The sequence below is a fragment of the Gymnoscopelus braueri genome (genome assembly GCF_963280865.1).
Source record: "Gymnoscopelus braueri genome assembly, chromosome: 22".
NCBI lineage: Eukaryota > Metazoa > Chordata > Actinopteri > Myctophiformes > Myctophidae > Gymnoscopelus > Gymnoscopelus braueri.
In genome coordinates, this window is record NC_137624.1 from 45,711,503 (window position 1) to 45,732,657 (window position 21,155).

The 21,155-nt window shown below is 40.7% G+C and overlaps 1 pseudogene across 1 annotated transcript; it reads left to right on the forward strand.

Moving 5' to 3' along the window:
* Positions 1-1,070: 1,070 nt before the first annotated feature.
* On the forward strand, positions 1,071-20,841 carry LOC308079078 (dual specificity protein phosphatase 26-like; annotated as a pseudogene). Its single transcript has 4 exons — positions 1,071-1,136; positions 1,375-1,492; positions 2,775-2,986; positions 20,693-20,841. The product of its transcript is annotated as a dual specificity protein phosphatase 26-like (transcript).
* Positions 20,842-21,155: the final 314 nt, after the last annotated feature.

A 21,155-nucleotide genomic window follows, 5' to 3' on the forward strand; every position in this document is an offset into this window, starting at 1 on the left:
ATGTAGTTGGCCACGGACCCCCATCTCAAAATATTTTGTTCCAGGGACCCCCAGAAGCAAAGATTTGAGTTACAAATGTTCGCTTTAAAAAATATATATATATTCAAAGATTTGCACAAGTTTTCATGGTTAAAACAAAATAGCAGATCTACAAGCTCATAGTGAGCTTGTAGAGCTGCTATTTTTGAGTAGGGTTTTACACTCCTTTACTCCTTTGGGTAGGGCATTCCACCTTTTTGTTGTATAGCATGAGAAAGAGTCCATTCCCTTGTTTGTGCCAAATCTGGGTTGAACATGATCAGTGGAGCAGTGGAGGACAAGGGAAGCCATTGGCGAGCCCTCATTGCTCATCACTTTTACCAAGGCCAGCCAATGAGGGTAAAGTGATGAGAAAGTGAGGACTAGTTGCAGCGTCTGTTTATTGACAGGTTTGGCAACCTGTAAAAAAAAACGCAACCCACCGCAACCACCAATATTTACAAGCGACGTTCACAGAAAAACAAGCCCAAAGTTGCGTGCAGTGGTGGATAAAGTACTCAAATTCTTTACTTAAGTAAAAGTACCAATACTGCAATAAAAAAATACTCTGTTACAAGTAAAAGTCCAGAATAAAAAAATTACTTGAGTAAAAGTACAAAAGTATTGGCATCAAAATGTACTTAAAGTATCAAAAGTAAAAGTACTAAATATTTGAAAATAGCCGATCTACAAGCTCACAACGCGTCGCGATGCGACGCGTTGTGAGCTTGTAGATCTGCTATTTTCAAATAGCCTATGTATAAAATAGGGCTAAAGTGGTTCATGTATGTTTCATTATATCATAATTTATATCTGAAAAGTAACTAGTAACTAAAGTTTTCAAATAATTGTAGTGGAGTAAAAGTACAATATTTGCCTCTGAGATGTAGTGGAGTAGAAGTAAAAGTATTGGAAATTGGAAATACTCGAGTAAAGTACAAATACCTCAAAATTGTACTTAAGTACAGTACTTAAGTAAATGTACTTAGTTACTTTCCACCACTGGTCGCGTGTAATAAGCAGACATGGCAACGCTGTTTCCTTTGCTGTAGATGGCGTTCATGTCGCGCTTCTCCCGCTCCAGGAGCAGCTCCAGGTCTCCCAGCCGGAGGGAGGGAGTGGCGGAGCGGGTCTCCACTCTGTCCCCCAGCCCGAGGAGGGCAGCAGCGCCGGAGCGGGTCTCCACTCTGTCCCCCAGCCCGAGGAGGGCAGCGGCGCCGGAGCGGGTCTCCACTCTGTCCCCCAGCCCGAGGAGGGCAGCGGCGCCGGAGCGGGTCTCCACTCTGTCCCCCAGCCCGAGGAGGGCAGCGGCGCCGGAGCGGGTCTCCACTCTGTCCCCCAGCCCGAGGAGGGCAGCAGCGGCGGAGCGGGTCTCCACTCTGTCCGTGGCGGAGCTGGAGAGACTGCTGTACACCGGCAAGACAGCCTGCAACCATGCGGACCAAGTGTGGCCCAGGCTCTACATAGGAGACCAGTGAGTGCCCTTACGTATCGTCTCTGTCGGGTGGAAACCTCACAAGTCCAAAACTGTTACTTTTCAGGATAAAGAAACAAGAAAAAAATATTTTCAAAAAGTCATAATTTATACCAACTTGTGACAAGCTAAGCCCCTTATAAGGCTTGCAGTTTTAAATAATTATGCAACTCCTTTGAACACCGTATCAGAAATGTAGTTGATTTCATTGGCCACCAGAGCATTGTTTAAAGCCACGCCCCTTTTCACCGGTGGGCATGATGATGAGATGAAGGGCACGCCCCCATTTTGGAAGGAAATGCCGACATTCCTCTGGGTGAATATAGACCAGCTTTAGCAAGCTGGTAATAAACAAAAGTGGTGGCTCCCGCTGGCCTAGCTGTCCAGGTGCATACCACATATATAGCTCTAATGCAGCTGGACAGCGCGTCACAGGTTCGAGTCCCGTTCCCAGAAACCTTTGCTGCGTGTCTCTCGCTGTCTCTTTCCTGTCCATCTTCACTCAGAAACTCATCAGAAAAGCCAAAAAACTTTTTTTTTTTTAAGAAAGAAAAAGTAGCAGATCTACAAGCTCAACAGCCTGTGGATCTGCAACTTTTGATGCTTTTGTGTGACACTGTAGTATGATCAAGTAGGGCGTTAATTTACAAAAATAACACAAAACGTTGGAATATAGAGATAAGAGTTTTCTGCCTGCAGTGGTGGAAAAAGTACTCAAATGTTTTACTTAAGTAAAAGTATCAATACTGCAATATAGAAGTACTCCGTTACAAGTAAAAGTCCGGAATTCAAAATGTACTTACACAGTACAAAAGTATTGGCATCAAAATGTACTTAAAGTACCAAAAGTAAAAGTACAAGAACGTTTGAAAATAGCAGATCTACAAGCTCATAACGCGTCGCAATGCGACGAGTTGTGAGCTTGTAGATCCGCTATTTTCAAATAGCCTAGGTATAAAATAGGCATAAAATAGTTAAAGTATGTTTCATAACATAATTTATATCTGCAAAGTAACTAGTAACTTAAGTTTTCAAATAATTGTAGTGGAGTAAAAGTACAATATTTCCCTCTGAGATGTAGTGGAGTAGAAGTAAAAGTATAGACAATTGGAAATACTCCAGTAAAGTAAAAAGTACCTAAACATTTTACTTAACTACAGTACTTGAGTAAATGTACTTAGTTACTTTACACCACTGTCTGCCTGACAGCAATGATTATTATTATCATTATTATTATTATTATTAAGTGTTGATGTGTGTCTCGTCTTATGTGTTGTTGCAGGGAGATGGCGTCAGATCGGCGTGAGCTGGTGAAGCTGGGCATCACCCACATCCTGAACTGTGCCCAGAGTAAGTGGCGCGGCGGGGCGGAGTACTACGCTGGCATGGACATCACCTACCAGGGCATCGAGGCCCACGACTCGCCCACCTTCGACATGAGCGTCAACTTCTACCCCGCCTCCGACTTCATCCACAAGGCCCTCAGCAGCGGAGGTTGGTACTATTGTGTGTGTGTGAGCTTGCCTTGTAGATCTGCTTTTAGATTTTTTGTCGGTGCACGACACCTTAGGGTTATAAAATGTCATTTATATAATTGCCGTCCTAAAATTTTGATTAACTCACAAGTGCAGTAATAAAAACGGTGTGTGTGTGCGTGTGTGCGTGTGTGGGTGGGGATACCTTTATCGATCCTGTGGGGGAAATTCAGGCTCCAGAGACAGCACAGAGGTAAAAGTTACAGATACAGGGCATAGAAGTACAGAAGTTACAGAAGAGTAACATCACAATAAAGACACCCTCAAACACATTATGAATAAAAGTATACAGACACATACACTCAATACAATCCTCCTGCCTGATGCAAAACAAGAAAGAGAGCAGCAAGGTACAGACCACAGGTACTGTAATGTTACAGATGACAGGTTTGATGAGTTTTTAACTTTTTTATTTTTTTTAACTCATAATTCCGGGGGGGGGGGGGGGGGCCAGTCGGGGGCCCCTGGGCTGCAGCCCACTCTAGCGCAATGGTAAATCCAGCCCTGGTCATAATGCTACTACTGTAAGTCACAGAGAGTCAGTTACCGTTGCCCTATGCGTGCCTCGTTATAATACATTCTCATAGCAAACGGCACAAAGTCACAAATGTCCCAAAGCTTCCCTCCAGCCTCATCTTGGGGTAGAGAATAGGCCTTCCTCTTGCCAACTCGCCAGCGGCGGACTGGCCATTTGGCGTACCGGGCAAATGCCCACGCTCCTGTTTTAGGATTATTACGGTCATTTCCAGGTCGCGCAGCCCAATTATTAGTTACGTTAATGTTTGGGCTGGAATGCTTTCCAGCAGGGGCCTCAGTGCGGCTGCAGAGTTCATGTGCAGGGCTGGGCTGAAACAGTGAAACGCTCCCCCCCCCCGTTGACAAACCCCCCCCCCCCCCCCCCCCATTGACCCCAGTTCGGACCAAAATGCCAGGGGTGAATTTTGGTCCCAGTCCGGCCCTGCAACTCGCTCTTCTGTGTTTGTTTGTTTGTTTGTTTGTTTGTGTGTGTGTGTGTGTGTGTGTTTATTTTTATCTGTATTTGAGGGATGGGGATATGATATCCCTGGCCTATCATCATATTTCATAAGGATACCGTATATTAGGGTTGTAGTCGAGACCACCTAAAGCGAGTCCAAGTCAAGACCAAGTCCGAGGGGGGGCAAGTCCGAGTCAAGACCGAGTCCGAGAGGCCAGGGAGGGGGTCGAGTCCGAGTCAAGACCGAGACCGACGGGAGGCGAGACCGAGTCGAGGCCGAGACCGACCGGAGGCGAGACCGAGTCGAGACCGAGACCAGATTTTAAAAAAAATTTGCAGGATAGGTCAGTTTGGAACAAAATGCCTCAAATCATGAACGCAGCGTACGATTTCCGTGAAATCTTCCACTCACATTCCCACTAGAGAGGAATAAATGCCGCCCTTTTCACATTGGCCTGTTATAGTGCCACCAGGAAGCCACAATAACCTACCTGACCTGGCGGAGACCTGTGCTCCGAGGAGCACTTTTTCTAGTTTTGTTTTTATTTTGACATTTAAAAAATTCTTTGCATCTTTTAATGAATGGCAGAGCAATTAGCTATTTAGTTATTTTTACTGAATTAATTACATCTCAATGGTAAACCTAGACCAAACAACAATGACCAAATTGACCAATGAGCCATTATCATCATTACACATTAATGTTCCTTATATAGAACAATGAAAACTACTCCCCTTTAATGACAAGGAGCCATCATTACATAGCACATCGATATGTGCTACTTTAATGACTGAATTACATGTGAATGGTAAAGTTATTGACCAGTCAATGACTAAGTCTCACACCCCAGCAATGAATCAGTGTTTCAAACACTGGTGAGACATTCGATTTAAACGCACTGTCATTCAATATGCGTTTGCATCTTCAGTTTTAAAATATGTAAACGTCATAATAACAGGCTACAGTAGTTATATATATATATATTTTTTTTTTAAAGTAGATCTACAAGCTCACAATGCGTCCCATGACGGATTGTGACCAGGCCTGGAATTTCATCATTTTAGGCCAGGGGCAAGGCCACTTGGCCTTTTGTAATTTTTTAGGGCACAAAGGCCAAATGCCAGGGCTTTTTTTTTTTAAGTCCACGGACATAATGAATTTAATTTGAAGGTTAAGGATGATTTTATTTTAATATAGTACAAGAATAGTATAACTATCTGTGTAATATAACCCATATTGGCAAATGACCAATATTTGTACTAAGTTATATTGGTCTCAATATTTGTCACATTCAGCCCTGGACTTCACTGACTGAAGTAGGGGTCATATGAATCACATTAGATTCACAGATTTTATGTATTTCCCCCACAAATTATTTTCACTCAAATTAAATGTGATTGAACTTGCACTAACAATGACTTTAGTTGATTTTGCACTATTTAAAATATAATATTTCTTAATTATTAATAATTGAAGCTTGTAGATTGACTATTTTCACCAGTTTTTAAATAATAATAAAAAAAGGAACAAACAAGGTTTCCACCCAACAGCGATGGTTCTGTATCAGTACATGAGTCAGTTTTAGCATATTTCATTCTAATTGGCTACGATGACTGCCTATGAATTTCATGGCCTGGGTAGGTAAACCTGGCCTGGCGGAGATATGCCCTGTTGCGCACAGCAGAACAACATGGTGAAGGCAATGAACTTAAACGAGGACTGTAGGCCTACTGCACAGCAAAAATGACTCAAACTATGTCAAACTGTCACATAGCTGAAATAAACTTTCCACTTTGATCATTGTTGACAAGCAAACAGAACATGGATGTTGTTTGCAAAAGGATTATTTATTTCTTGTCCATTTGTTTGTGAGGTGAGATCACAGCTTCTCTCTACTTTTGTGTGATATTGATAGCCTATAACTTTGAATTTGTTTGCAGTTCATTTCTATTGCTTACTGGATATAAGACTCTAATAATTTTGGGATTTCGCTGTATTTTGTCAAATGTATTAATCTATATTTTTCTGTTGATCAAGCGTCAGGTTTTGTGACACGCGCTGTCAGCCACTGGCAATCAATAATGTGCGCAAGGAAACCTTACTGAAAGCCGTCTCTAATCATCTTTAGAGAATCTCGTTTATTAAAACAACCACAGGCTACACAGTGAACACACAATAAATAAACACCTGGAAAGCTTGCGCTGTTAGTGGAAATAATTTAAAAATAATATAAACTAGAGGGACATGGCAGAGTGTGTTCTGCTGCTGCTGCTGCGCTGTCAACTACGAGATGATGCGCTCCAAGACAGCTGTCCATAAGCGCCAGACAGCTCTCTTAGAATGTTAATGTGAATAGGCTCCTCATAATATGGGTATAATAAAATTATTTCATTGCATTGTAGTGACTTGGTCTTGGACTCCCGAGTCCCTTAGTCCGAGTCCGAGTCAAGACCGAGTGAAATTATGGGCGAGACCGAGACAAGACCGAGTCAAATTATGGGCGAGACCGAGACAAGACCGAGTAAATCAAAAAGCGGTCTCGAGACCGGTCTCGAGTACTACAACCCTACCGTATATACAGACCCAATAGGCCACACTTGAATGCTGCTTTTGTACTGTATCTGTTTACCATTGATTATTGTATTTATTTTTACTCTAGATGTACTGTAGATATAAATTAGGTTTGTGTGTGTGTGTGTTTTGTTTTTGTTCCCTAGACTACATGGTCTTGAGTTGCTAAGGTAAACCCCACATACAATTAATTTAACATCATTAAAGTTATATCGGTTATTATGTTCTCACACATGCTTATTGTGGCTTCTAATGACTTTGCATTCCTTTCGCACATCGATGCATGAGATGAGGCAATTTATCAATATTTGTGTAACGTATGAAATAAGCCTTTGAGCGGTCACATGTTTTATTTGGCATTAGTGGATAAAATTGATATTTACAGAGTGATAAGAGTCATAAAATGTGTCACAGAGGCTATTTTGGCCACAATCTGTTTGAACACCACTGGCTTTTAAAACTGTGTTCCTATCAGCCTTCTCCCATATAGGTCTGTCACAATTATGACTGATCGCAATTATTTGAGATAATCCCAATTATTTGTGCATAATCGTCAGAATTGTTTGCATCCATCTCTATAAATGAATCTGTTGAAAAATGTTCATAATTTTATTTTAAATAGAGGAAATAGCACGCTCTCAACGCGTCGCATTCTGACGCCTTGTGAGCTTGTACTGTAAATTGTATTTTTCCACTATTTTTAAACGTTTTTTTAAGTATAAATGTATTAACGGTAGGCCACTTTTATCCAATCAGGATAGACAACTCAGTCAAGATACAGATTAAACAAGTGAAGACACAAAGAAATGAGCAGACACAATTGGAGCTGGAACACTAAACACAAAAATCAAGCTGATGAATGGGTACTCTCTCCTGATTAGCTGAAATGTTGTCACCTACCTGAAAATGTATTTTCTGTTTATTAAAGAGCTGGAGAGACAGAGAGACTCCTGTTACTAAACAAACACGCTATAGCAATGATTACTACTAGAATATAGTGCTAAATATAGTGGCTAAATGTCTTTTTTACACAATAAAAAAGGTCCTGTGGTCTTTGATGGCCAGATGTGAGTTATTGGGGGCTAGAAGAGCTACTGTAAATAATAATAAAGAAAACACGGGGTTATTGTGTAAAAAAAGACATATTTAGCCACTGGACAGAATGCCCCCGCCCACTGTAAAAAAGATCGCGAAAATTGCTAAAACTATAGAAAACAGTAAATGAAAAAAAATAACACTCATCTTTTATTTACTTTAATTACAATCTAAAACATAAACCTTGGTTGTAAAAAAACAAAGTTGTCCTTTAACCTCTAACCAAAACAATCACTAACCCTACCTTTAACTATGCCCTGTTTTGGCCGTAGAACATTATTTATCTAGAATATTAGTACCGGTCATTGCCAATCATTTCTTCGTATATTTTAATCATTTTGTCATATTATCTGCCCTGTGCCATCTTTTGTTTACAAGGCCTTAAAAAGGCAATATTTTTAACCACTTAAACCCCATATGGTTGACCGGAGTGCCTCAGGGCTCCATACTAGTGTATTGTCTGTTATCGAGGGGAAAGCTTTCGCTGAGAATAGCCGATCGACAAGCTCACAACGCGTTGCAATGCAACACGTTGTGAGCTTGTCGATCGGCTATTTTCAGCGAAAGCTTTCCCCACAGTACGGGTGCTGGAGGTTTAAGTGGTTAAAGGGATAGTTCACCCCAAAATGACTTTTTTCTATCGATTAGTCACCCCATGGAGACTTTTTTTGTTTGTTTTTTGTCGCATTCCTAAGACAATAAGTTGGGCAGCGGTTCTGGTCATTGGCTCGAATGTGACAAAAACAAGAGAATATCCATGAATTCAAGTCTCCATGGGGTGACTAATCGATTAAAAAAAAGTATTTTTTTTGGGGTGAACTATCCCTTTAAGTTGCAATGTTCAAAGAAAAAAACACAAAAAAAAGTGAATTGTTAATCGTAATTATTTGCATGACAATTGATCTTCGTTCCTCATCTAAAATGTCACGATCGTGGCCCGTTCTCCCGGGTGTGTGCGTGTGTGTGTGTGTGTGCGTGTGTGCGTGCATGCGTGGTGAAGGTACGGCGCTGGTCCACTGGTTCAAAACGGCAGGAGGATGCAAAACATGGCAGGCTAATACGCAGCTGCAGCTAATTAAGTTAAGTCCGCGGCCAAATACATATCATCTTGGGGTTCCTTGACATCAAACAGTCTGAGTGAGAACCACTGATATAGCAACATACGTCTTTTTCCGAAAATTTTGAATTTAGAAGACATTTTGTAGAATCGCCCTCAGGTCTTAATGGGTTAATAACATTAGCTGCAACTGCTACCTGCGTGTCCATCACGGCGTACTATAAGGTCAGCCTTATGCACCCTGCTGCGGTTTTTAACCTGAACCGGAAAACAAAAACTACAAAACCAGCCTCGGGTTTCGTGCCCCTTTTTCAAGAAAACACAGGAGCACGAAGCATAAAGTACCACTTTTAAGCTACTGTCACACATCTGGGTCAGACACGTCGTCGAGAACGCATCTCGAAACACAAGCTGGGTCCGGCCGACGCGTCAGCTTCCCGTGTTGTCTTGCCGGGTCGTCGACAGTGCCGGCAGGAGTGCTGGTTTCACGTCGTGTGTAGTTTGTTTGAGTTGCGTTGGAGTCAGTGTTGATTTTGACAGCAAATTTTGATAATTTCTTTTTAATTCCAATTAGTTTTAGTCATTTTTTGTCATCTGAAATTTTAAGTTTTAGTCGACTAAATATCTTAAGATTATATTTGACTAAATCTACCGTTGATTTAGTCGACTAAAATGTGTTTTGGCGGTGCCTTGATGGCGTCGTAATGCCAGATTTTACACTTGGTTGCATGCTGAAAATAGCCGATCTACAAGCTCACAACGCGTCGCAGCGTGGCGCGTTGTGAGCTTGTAGATCTGCTATTTTCAGAGCGCAACACCCAAGTGCAACCAAGCATAAAATGACGTGTCTTTTAGTTCTACTGGATCTCTTCTCCACTAGATCCCTCACTAACATTTTAGTCTAGTTTTTATTTGTAAGACAAAACTGTCATTATATTTAGTCTTAGTTTTAGTCATCGTAGCTTTGTTTTTATTTCGTCTTCGTCAGTGGCGGTCGAGCAAAATTCATCACATTCAGTCATAGTTTTAGTCGACGAAATCAACACCGGTCGGAGTGTTGGCCCACTGAACGAAAACCACAAAACGAGGTGGGGTCAACACACGGCGCTTCTGTCCCACCGACGTTGAACCTGACGCTTCACACACGTCTGACTTTGCACGCTTCAGCAGCGCCTACAGCGCGCCAGGGGCGCAGCCATGGGTGGGCCTGGGTAGGCCTGGGTGGGCCCGCCCACCCACCCACCGCGGCCCACCCACCGCGGCCCACCCACCGCGGCCCAACCACATAGAAAGCTGGCCCACCCAATCGATTTTTGCAAAAAGTTTATTTAATTTTTTTAATAATTTTTTTAAAAATAATAAATCGGTAAAATCAGACTAAAATACGAGTTAAATAACATAACCCTAACCCCGAAATAAAGTAACAATAAAACGTGTAACAAAATCCGCCTTAAACCGCACATTTTTTTTAAACCGCGCGCACGGGTCCGGGCCCGGGCGCGCTCCTTCCAAGGCCCAGCCTATAATAGCGTTCTGGCTGCGCCACTGCAACGCGCCACAACGGGACGCCCCGCCCCCTTCCTCCCATATAACTATGGAATTGAACGGGGATGCTGCCACGTCTGACACGTGTGACGCACAATGTGTGACTGTAGACTCAATCCCTGGCTAATACGTGGCAGGGAAAACGATAGCATTTGGGTCAAACGTGCTTCGAGGTCGTATGAGCAACCTTTAGGTTTCCCTAATGGCAGGTTAACAAACACCCTTATAGGGCTCTATGATATTCCAATGATGCTGAGATGGGACAATCTGGGATATAATGGTGTAACATCGTTTCAACATGTTACGCCACGATACATGCTGTGTGTATTTCTCTTTATATGGTTCTTCTTACTAAACGTCAGAATTCACACTGACTGGTGAGCAGACCAGTGTGCTGTTTATCCTACTCATGTCATCAGTGTGATAGTGTGACACGTGTGAAAGAAACCAAGCATTCGTTGGTTCGTTGGTGTTAATGTACTATTCAGTCCTAGATGGCGTAAATTCTGTATGCCTCGATTCCGTGTCGCGCCACGAAAATAGCCAAATCTACAAGCTCACACAATTTACAATTTAAAATATAATCCAGAGCGATTAACAGCAAGCAAGGAAAACACGAGGTAATTCATCAAATGCATAGAAATAGCAGTGGTGGGGAAAGTACTCCGATATTTTACTTAGTAAAAGTAGCAATACCACAATATAAAAATGCTCTGTTACAAGCAAAGCATATTTCCGTGGCGTGACACCATCGTACGACAACGTAAACTGCTCTCCATTACTCTCTTAATCGTCGCAATCTTATTCAAGATCTAAACCAGCACAGTTAATGTAGCATCCTAACCTTTCTGCAGTTTTGTAACCGGCACTGAGATTAATACGAAGGTATACGCCTATTAATTCATTAATTAATTTAGTTATTTTAAATGTCCTCATCACTTTCAGCCAGCTATTTCAAATAATGCTATTCACATTCCTTGTTGACGAGCAGAGGGATGGCGAGAAGCTGAAACGCAGACGGAAGTCTTTGAGCAAATCACTCTATTGACAGAAGAACGTTTAGTGTCAACACACGTATGAATGATACAAATGTTTAACTGACAACCATTAACCATTTCACTTGAAAATGACTGTTATCTCTCCTCGTTCTAAACATATATATTATTCTGTCTGATATGACCACCACTAGCTGAACACATATATATATACAGTATAACCAGCTTTTAAAGGTGATGTAAGTGACATTTCTTTGTTAAAGTAAGTGTTAAAATAGGTCCAAAGGTGAGTGCTCTATATACTGACTGAACTACCTGGACGCTGAAGTTAAGTTTAGTCATTTAAAAAGAAAACTTGTTTTAACCAAAACATGTCGCTTACTACAGCACCTTGAAGCTACTGTAAAGTGAGTGGTTGTGTAATAATAACCCTGGGACAAGCGTTGTGTAGATGTTTAAATGATACCACATGATGTGCCATTGTAAAGCTATCAACTGCCTGGAGTATAGGAAAATGCACAATGTGCAGTCCTTGGTGTTTTGACCCACCAAGACCGGGAACTCATCTGTGTGTCATTTTAAGATTTATTTGGCTGTTCAAAAATAGCAGATATACAAGCTCATAGCGCGGCACCGAGATCTGCCATTTGTTTTGAAAATGTGTGCAAATCTTTGAATATATAAATGTTTAACTCAAATCTTTGCTTCTGGGGGGTCCCTGGAACAAAATATTTTGAGATGGGGGGGTCCGCGGCCAAATACAAATCATTTTGACGTGAAAAAGTTTGAGAACCACTGATATTACAGCAGCATACGTTTTTTTTTTATCAACAAAAAAAAAACTGTTAGGATTTATTACACATTTTGTAGCTCACCTACAAGCTTGTAGCGCGGCCGAGCTTGTATACGGCCAAATACAAATCATTTTGACGTGAAAAAGTTTGAGAACCACTGATATTACAGCAGCATACGTTTTTTTTTTATCAACAAAAAAAAAACTGTTAGGATTTATTACACATTTTGTAGCTCACCTACAAGCTTGTAGCGCGGCCGAGCTTGTATTTGGCCGCGGACCCCGCGGACCCGAGGGTCCATTTGGTTCTTGGGGCTGGCAGGGGCTGTTAGGGGTTAAGTGTCTTGCTCCGGGACACTTTGGCACGGGTGGGCCGGTGGGAGGTGAACCGCTGACCTTCTGATTACCCACTCAGCTATGGCTGCTCTGGATATACCCAGAGAAGATGATCTGGAATTTAACAGACATCATTTGATGCCCTTATTCACCACTAGGTGGCTCCTGACAACTTTCACCGGAAATGTTAGTTGTACAGTGCATGGGGGATACATACTGTGTACAGTATTATATGTATATGAGATCCTGGAGGTTTGAGCCTAATTGGCACATACAATATTCTGTGATAATATTCTGTGATAGTATTCACATTCACATTGTGAAGTTGTGAGTCTATAGGCTACCTGGTCCAGAACAACACCATAGCTGTCCTAACTCTCTCATGTGACAGATACATAGTCTATACCATTGGTTCTCAAAGTGTGGTCCCCAGGGGTCCTTGGGGGGGGCTTCTAGGGGGGTCCCCAACAAAATGTGTTAATATGGCATCAATCAATAATTTTAACCACTTTAACCTTTTACACTTTGGCTATTAAAAAATAGCAGATCTACAAGCTCATAGCGCTGCACTCGGTGCCGCGCTATAAGCTTGTAGATATGCTATTTTTTGAAAAAATACGTGAACATTTGTGCAAATTTTTTGAATATATATATTTTTAAAGCAAACATTTGTAACTGAAATCTTTGCTTCTGGGGGCCCCTGGAACTAAATATTTTGAGATGGGGGTCCGCGGCCAAATACATTTCATTTTGGGGGTCCTTGACATGAAAAAGTTTGAGAACCACTGGTCTATACCTTTTCAGGAACCAGCTCCAAGTGGTCAGTCAGTTAAAGGCTGTGTAAGTGACTTGTTTTTGTTAAATTAAGTGTTTAATAGCTCTGTATTATCAATGTAATCATAAACAGTGTTTGTTCATTAACGTGACGGGGGGGACAAATTGTCACTGAAATACTGAAGCTGATAAATTATCTCTGCAGGGTTCATTCTCTCTCCTGATTGGATCAAATTGCTATCCTGATCTGAAAATGTATTTTCTGTTTGCTGAAGAACTGGAGAGACGGGGAGACCCCTGTTACTGAACAAACACTCTATGTGATTGATATCACAATAAAGAGCTTTAACTTTTTAATTTTTTAACAAAAACTATATCATTTACATCCCCTTTAATAAAGGCTTATCAGAAAGGACAGGAGCCTTGAGGTTCTCTCTGGACTCTAGGTTAAAGCCTGATTTAGACTTGCCGGAAATAGATGATCCACAAGCTCGTTGTGAGCTTGTAGATCTGCTATTTTCGGCAGTTAAGCAATGTTGGCTTTGCTGTATGTGGTCTGTGCTTTTTTTATATGCGTGGCATTCTTGTGCAGTGATTGGCTGTCAGTCTTTTAAATGCCCGTTCGTAAACTTTTTTAAAGGCTCTTTTTCGACTACAAGAACTCAGTGGATCGTGTTGTGATCTGAAAACGTTATTTCACACGTTTTGGATTCGTTTTTCCATTGGCAGACGTCCTGACTGTCCCAATTAGTTTGAAATAGCCCGTCCAATACTGACATTATTTTAGACGTCAGAACTCAGAGTCATCAGAAGGAGTCATGTATTGACCTTAGGGTTCTTTAACCCATGAAGACCGGGAACGCATCTGTGTCGTTTTAGATTTTTAGCTATAACCATTATTTTATACTTTGGCTATTCAAAAATAGCTGATCTACAAGCTCATAGTGCGGCACCGAGTGCCGCGCTACGGGCCTGTAGATCTGCTATTTTTAGAAAGATCTTTAACATTTGTGCAAATCTTTGAATACATACTGTATATATTTTTAAAGCGAACATTTTTTTACTCAAATCTTTGCTTCTGGGGGTCCCTGGAACAAAATATTTTGGGTGTCCTTGACATGAAAAAGTTTGAGAACCACTGTTTTAAAAAAAAACGTATGTTGCTATATTATAGCAACATAAGTTGCTCAAAAAACGGTGAGAATTTAGACGACATTTGTAGAGTCAGCCAAATTGCACGAATTTTCACGAATAAAAAAAAGCTACAATGAGCTACAATGAGCTACAAGCTCATAGCGCGGCACCGAGTGCCGCGCTATGAGCTTGTAGATCTGCTATTTTTTAATAGCCAAAGAAATCTTGAAATGACACAGAGGAGGTGAAATGACAGCGCTGGAAACCCAGAACTACTTTAAATATTTTTTTTCTAAAAACAGCGAAAATAACAGATCTCTACATGTGCGCTGTGAGCTTGTAGATTGGCTATTTTCGAGTTATTTTTGTACCGCCTCCTTTCAGGGGTGTTTCTGGTTATGATGGAAAAGTAAACAAAAAAAACATTGCAGAACTTCACGGGTTCTGGAAGGTTATCTCTTCGTAGTCCAAAAGAGCCGTTACTTCTGTCTACAGAGAGCTTTCTTCTCATAAAGAAATACTTGAATTCCTATGTTTTGTATTACTGTCTGTGAGGTGGTGGATATATACTGAAATCAGCAACTGTGTTGATGCCTTAATCTTTCTTCCTAAAAAGTGGATTTTTAAGATGTTCGTGCGATTCCATCTATTGCTATATTTAGCATTGATCATTTCTGTTTTGATCATTTCTGTTTTTGAATCAGAAAATAAATGACTTTTCTCAGAACTGCCTGTTTTACTGGGTATGCATGGGATGGGATATACAAACTCCATATACCAGATATATACAGTAATAGTACGTTAGTCCTAAAAGTGTACTTTGGCTATTCAAAAATAGCAGATATACAAGCTTGTAGATCAGCTATTCTTTTTAAATCTCGAAAATGTAAAAGGTATCAAGGGGCTTCCTTTTTACCAGTGTTGCCATGTCCTAGGGGGTCCCCAGCTAAATGAGTAAATATAGCGGCAAAACCAGTTTTAACTACTTTAACCCTATATAAAATGGACTGTTAGAAAATACAAGCTCACAACACGTCGCAGTGTGACGCTTGTGGATCTGCTGTTTATTTTTTTAAACATTTTAACCACATAATTCTTGTATGGGAGATATATTTTCAGATGGCCAAATACTGTACATATTAATTTGGGGGCGTCCTTGACATGAAACATTTTGAAAACCCACTGTTGTAATATGAGGTCATTATAAATAACTCGTCTTGATTCCTTTTCATGATTATCCACGGCATGTTGAGCTTTTATTTTTATTCAGATCAGGTATTCTAATGGGACCATTTACAAAATGTACAAGACACAAGAGACAATAATTATGTTGGGTGAAAAACTGTCCAAAACTGTTTCTTTTAAGGAAAGTGTTCCAATATATCCAATGTAGTTATTTAGTCTTTAAAGGGATATTTCACTTTCAAAAAAACTTTTTGTCATTTTATCATCTACTCAGGCCTTTGTGAGCCCCCAGACAGTTTTTAAGTTGCTTGATTCAGTATTTAGATATTCAATATTCATCCGTGTTTTTTCGATATATTTTTTCATTTATTTTTGTATTGCATTTTATTATTTTTATTTTCCTAAAAAAATATTTAAAATAAATGAAAAAAGTAATTGAAAAAACACGGCCCCCTCACGTATTAGGAGGGCAGGGTGAGTCACCAGAACCAAGGACGGGTGTTTTTGATGAGTCTAACATGTAGTTTGAAGTTACAATGGGTTTGTATAGGAAGGGGGCGTGTCTGATAAAATGAATATTAAATATCTAAATACTGAATCGAGCAACTTAAAAACGGTCTGGGGGGCTCACAAAGGCCTGAGTAGATGATAAAATGACAAAAAGTTTTTTTGAAAGTGAAATATCCCTTTAAGCTCTTGTCAACCCATTGAAACCGAGAAAGCATCTATGTCATTTTAGATTGTAGGGTTGGCTATTCAAAAATAGAAGATATACATGAATTGACAGCTTATACAGGTAGATGAGCCAGGATTCAGGAAAGGAATGGATGGACGGACGGATGGACGGACGGACGGACGGACGGGTGCTTTTAATCCATTAAGACCGGGAACGCATCGGTGTCATTTTTAGATTGCTTTGGCTATTCAAAAAAAATAGCAGATTTGCAAGCTCATAGCGCAGAATCGAGCTTGTAGATCTATTTTTGAAAAATCGTGAAAATTGGTGCAAATCTTTGAGTACATATATATTTTTGGAAACAACATTTTTAACTCAAATCTTTGCTTCTGGGGGGGGGGGGGGGGGGGGGGGTCTCTGCATGGAACAAAACATTTTGAGACAGAGGGGTCCGTGGCCAAACAAATATAATTCATCCTTGTCATGAAAAAGTTTGAGAACCAAGTGCTGATATTATAGCAACAGAAGTTTTTTTCAAAAAAACTATTAGGATTTAGAAGACATTTATAGAATCCCCCAGAAGCAAAGTTAAAAATATTTTTCAAAGATTTGCACAAATTTTCACAATTTCTCAAAAATAGCAGATCTACACTCGGTGCCGCGCTATGAGCTTGTAGATCTGCTATTTTTGAAAAGCCAAAGAAATATAAAGTGACACACATGCTTCTTAAAGGAGAGATCCGGACATTTTAAGTGTTATCTTTGATGTGTCGTTAGTCACTCACCGACGTAGAAAGTGGCGTTGAGTTTTTCCAGCGATTCCCCTGTCGTCATTTTTTCGACCCCCTCCGTTGGCATAATGGGAGCGCGTGTATGAGTGAAATTCGTCTATTATAACCGATGCAAAGTAATTTTTTTCTCTACTACTGCTCATTGTAGAGTCTCATGATACTCAAACATGCACTGAAAGTCCCTGAGAAGCTAACGCTAATGCCGAACGAGCTAACGCTGGTTGCTTGTTTCTCTCCCAGAACCTGGCAACTCGGTGTTGCCAGGGTCGTGCATGTTTGAGTATCATGAGACTCTACAATGAGCTAGTTGTCTTATCAAAATCAATTCAATGATTTAGTAAAATAACTTTAAAGAGATTAAAAATTCTCTAAAATGCTAGCTACTTCACAAATATCATTTTACCTCTTTGAGAGGAACATTGCTGGGCAGCAGAAATACACTCAGATTGTGTGTTTGTTTCGCTGGTTGAAGGAACAGCAGAACTCGACCACATGTTGGTTTAAAGTTGTTGTGATTCCTCCACATCAGTCCATAGAGAGATGGATGGCTCACATTTACAACCACATGAGTCTGGGTCACTTCCTGTGGTTCTAAGAGCTTCAGCCCTTCCTCTGTGCTGTGGGCCACACACAGATCAGCTCCTGTGACAAGATTTAGAAACAGTTTAGATTCCATTTGATGTAAACTAAAAGAAAGCCACATACTTAAATATATACTTAATTGACCCAGGTTCCCCAGGGCTCTATACTTGGTCCGGTCCCTTTTTTCCCTCTACACCAATAGCCGATCTACAAGCTCACAAGGTGTTGTGTTGCGATGTGAGTTCATAGATTGTACATTTTTTGCACATCTGTAACTCTGTTGTCAGATGGTTTGATTAAATACATCCGATTTTGCAATACTTTAAAACATATTGTCTTGTTATACTCTGTCACTTTAACCAGAAACTTCAAAATGATTGGATGAATGACTTTAGTTTCTACAGTGCCTTTATTCAAAGTGCTTTACAATGTGCATTACATTCAGTCATTCACACACTGATGGTGGAAGCAACCATGCAAAGTATAACACCCGGAATTCGAACCTGGGTCTCCCGCACGGGAAGGGACACTAAAGCCAGACATCTTATCCACTTGCCTAAAATCCCCCTTGGTTAGGGGAATTTTAGGCTTGTGGTCTTCAGTCAGAGACTCTAAGAAACTCTGCTACACAAGGCACCAACCTGCTCATGAGGAGCAGTTAGGGGTTCAGTGTCTTGCTCAAGGACACGTTGACTGACTCACCGGGTGTGATGTCACAGTGTGGCAGGTGTAGCTGGCAGATAGACTCCTGAGGACACTGGATGTTAAACAGAGGACCTGCAGGAGTCCCTCCTGTTGACTGAAGCCATCTTTCATCCCACTGAACAGTCCTGTAGAGGACTTCTCCTTCTCCTGTTGTTTTAAACGCCAACCCTGTCACACTGCAATGGAACAGTCCTGCCCAGGGGAACTTGTACCTGTGACACAAAACAAACATTTTGATTCATATAATTGACTTAGTTAAGGCTCATGTTGCCAAATTAATTTACAATCCCAGTGGTTGAATAGAATCAACATGTTAGTGGAAACAGGAAGACTCAACTGCGGTGAGTGATCAGTTGATGTTCTATGTCTATATAGGCAGATACCAACCAAACTGTTTAGGAGGAATTACCTGTATTCATTGGTTGTCTGTTCTGTGGTCACACTCGGTGAAAAACTGTTCCTGAGGTTGAGAGATACAACAAGAGATATGGTAAGAGATCAGAAACATTAAATAAAACAAGTGTGTGTGTGTGTGTGTGTGTGTGTGTGTGTGTGTGTGTGTGTGTGTGTGTGTGTGTGTGTGTGTGTGTGTGCGCGCGCGCGAGAGAGAGAGAAATGATAATTCTTGTAGATAATATTGTTAGCTCCCTTTTTAACCACTTAAGCCATATACTTCTTTGTACAACAAATAGTGAAAGATGTGATGTGAGCTTGTAGATCTTCTATGTTAACTGTTCTTGCAATTATCAGTTTCCCAGAGCCTCCCTTGATTTATTCTAAAAGAGCTCCCTCATTCAGGGACAAACTAGTACATAACTACCTCCTTCTAGAAAGGAATTTTTGCTTAAGAGGCCCATTGTATCATTTAAATGTATGAAATGCCCACATTGTTCCAATGTAGAACAAACTCTTATTGATTTCAAAACCTGCAAAACGTACCTGGTCAATGATTGTATTAATTGTAATATCACCTTTATCATATACAGATGGATTAACCTGCACTTGTCCTGTGCTATGGGAGAGTCCTATGGGAGAACAGAACGCCTTGCAGAGCACAAATACACTATCCGTACCAACAACCTAGATTACCCTTTAGCCAGGCACTTTAAGGGTGTTCACAATAGTAATGACACTCTTTTAGGCATTATAGGCATTGATCACATCAAACCTTTAACCAGAGGTGGAGATCGGCTTAGGAAATTAAATCAACAGGAAACTTATTGGATCCACTCCCTGGATGCACTCAGTCCTCCAGGTCTAAATGAGGCTTTATGGGTTTTCTTTAGTTTTTTTTTTGCAGCTATATACTATACATATATTTTTTCCCACAGTTTGTTTTACCTTTATACCATGTTATTTTTATTTTTTTGTTTCTTTTGCTGCCGTTATGCTGCTTTATATTTGTATGCATTTTTCTTTCTCTTCTTAATATAGCCACGCACTCAGGTGCAATCCATAACATTCCTGTGTTATTCTCATATCCCTATCAGTGTGGTGCTCAGGCACACATTGTAGTTCTGGGTGTGTTTAGTACACTAATAGTGATTGACTAACGGTGCTTAATCTCTCACGTGTTCTGACATTATTTATGGACCTGTGTTTGTTTGTCAGTCTCATACTTGCCCTGATGAAGACTAGTTCTGGTTGAAACATGTTGGCTTTTTTACAACTTTGTAGACATGATTAAAGTACCTTGATTTTTTTCTTTTTTTTTGCATTTATGCATCGTTTCTGGTGTAAGGTATGTTATTTATGTATTGTTTCTGGTGTAAGGTATGTTATTTATGTATTCATTAATTCATTAACTCATTCATTAATTTTTAACGCACCAACTTTTGAGGTCCAGTCCTGGCAGTCATCCATATTGGGAGTTCAAAGGTCATTCAGTGGGTATACGTGTGTGTCATAAAAGCTGTATGTGTGTCAGAGGTGGAAAGTACACTCAAGTACTGTACTTAAGTACAGTTTTATGTTATACAATACTTCTACTCCACTACATCTCACAATACTTCTACACCACTACATCTCAGAAGCAAATATTACACTTTTTACTCCACTATGATGATTATGAATACAAAACATAAATTAACCAATTACAACACATTTTTTACTAAAAATAGCAGATCTACAAGTTCACAACGTATCACAATGTGACACGGTGTGAGCTTGTAGATCGGCTATTTTTGAAAAAGTTTGAAACATTTGAGTACTTTTGCTTTGATACTGTAGTGACTATTTCAAACAAACATTTCGCCACTCGGCTGGGTACAGGGATTATCCGATTTTGACGCGTTTCAATGATAGAATGTCCAAACCATAAACTGCTGTTGGGTGAGGTTCCCATTTATTCAGTTTAACAGGGAATACAGCAAGGTTTTGTCAAATGCAAAGTAGGAACGGTAAAAACCGTGTGATCTCCTCAGTGTACCCAAACCATGCCATCGTTAAGTGGCTTGTTGCACCTGTGCCTATATGAACCTGCTGGTTGCCACAGCAACCAGCCTCAAGGTGAACCCGCCCACACCAGGCTTAAAGGCACAAGGGCAGAATGGCTCCTTCACCCCGGCCCCTAATTGGGAAGGTATGATGAACAATTAAAAACAAAAAAGGAGTCATAATAAACATTTGGGTCATGAATTTTACAGTGCTTCTTCAAGTAGGAAGAACTTGGATTGGTAGTAGTGAAGCAGTTGATTGACACTGAAGCCCTGACAGGGCCTCCACAAAGCATCTCCACATTGTCCTTCTATGGCGGCTTCTGGCCAAGAGTGTTGGTCTTCTCCCCAGACATGACCAGCTTGAGGACGTTGCAGTCCTCTGTCAACACTGTGGTGCTGTTGATGTTTAGCCTGAAGGCCTGCGATGTAGGCTTCCACTTCCCTATGGCCCACAAAGGCTGGTGGAAGCCCTCG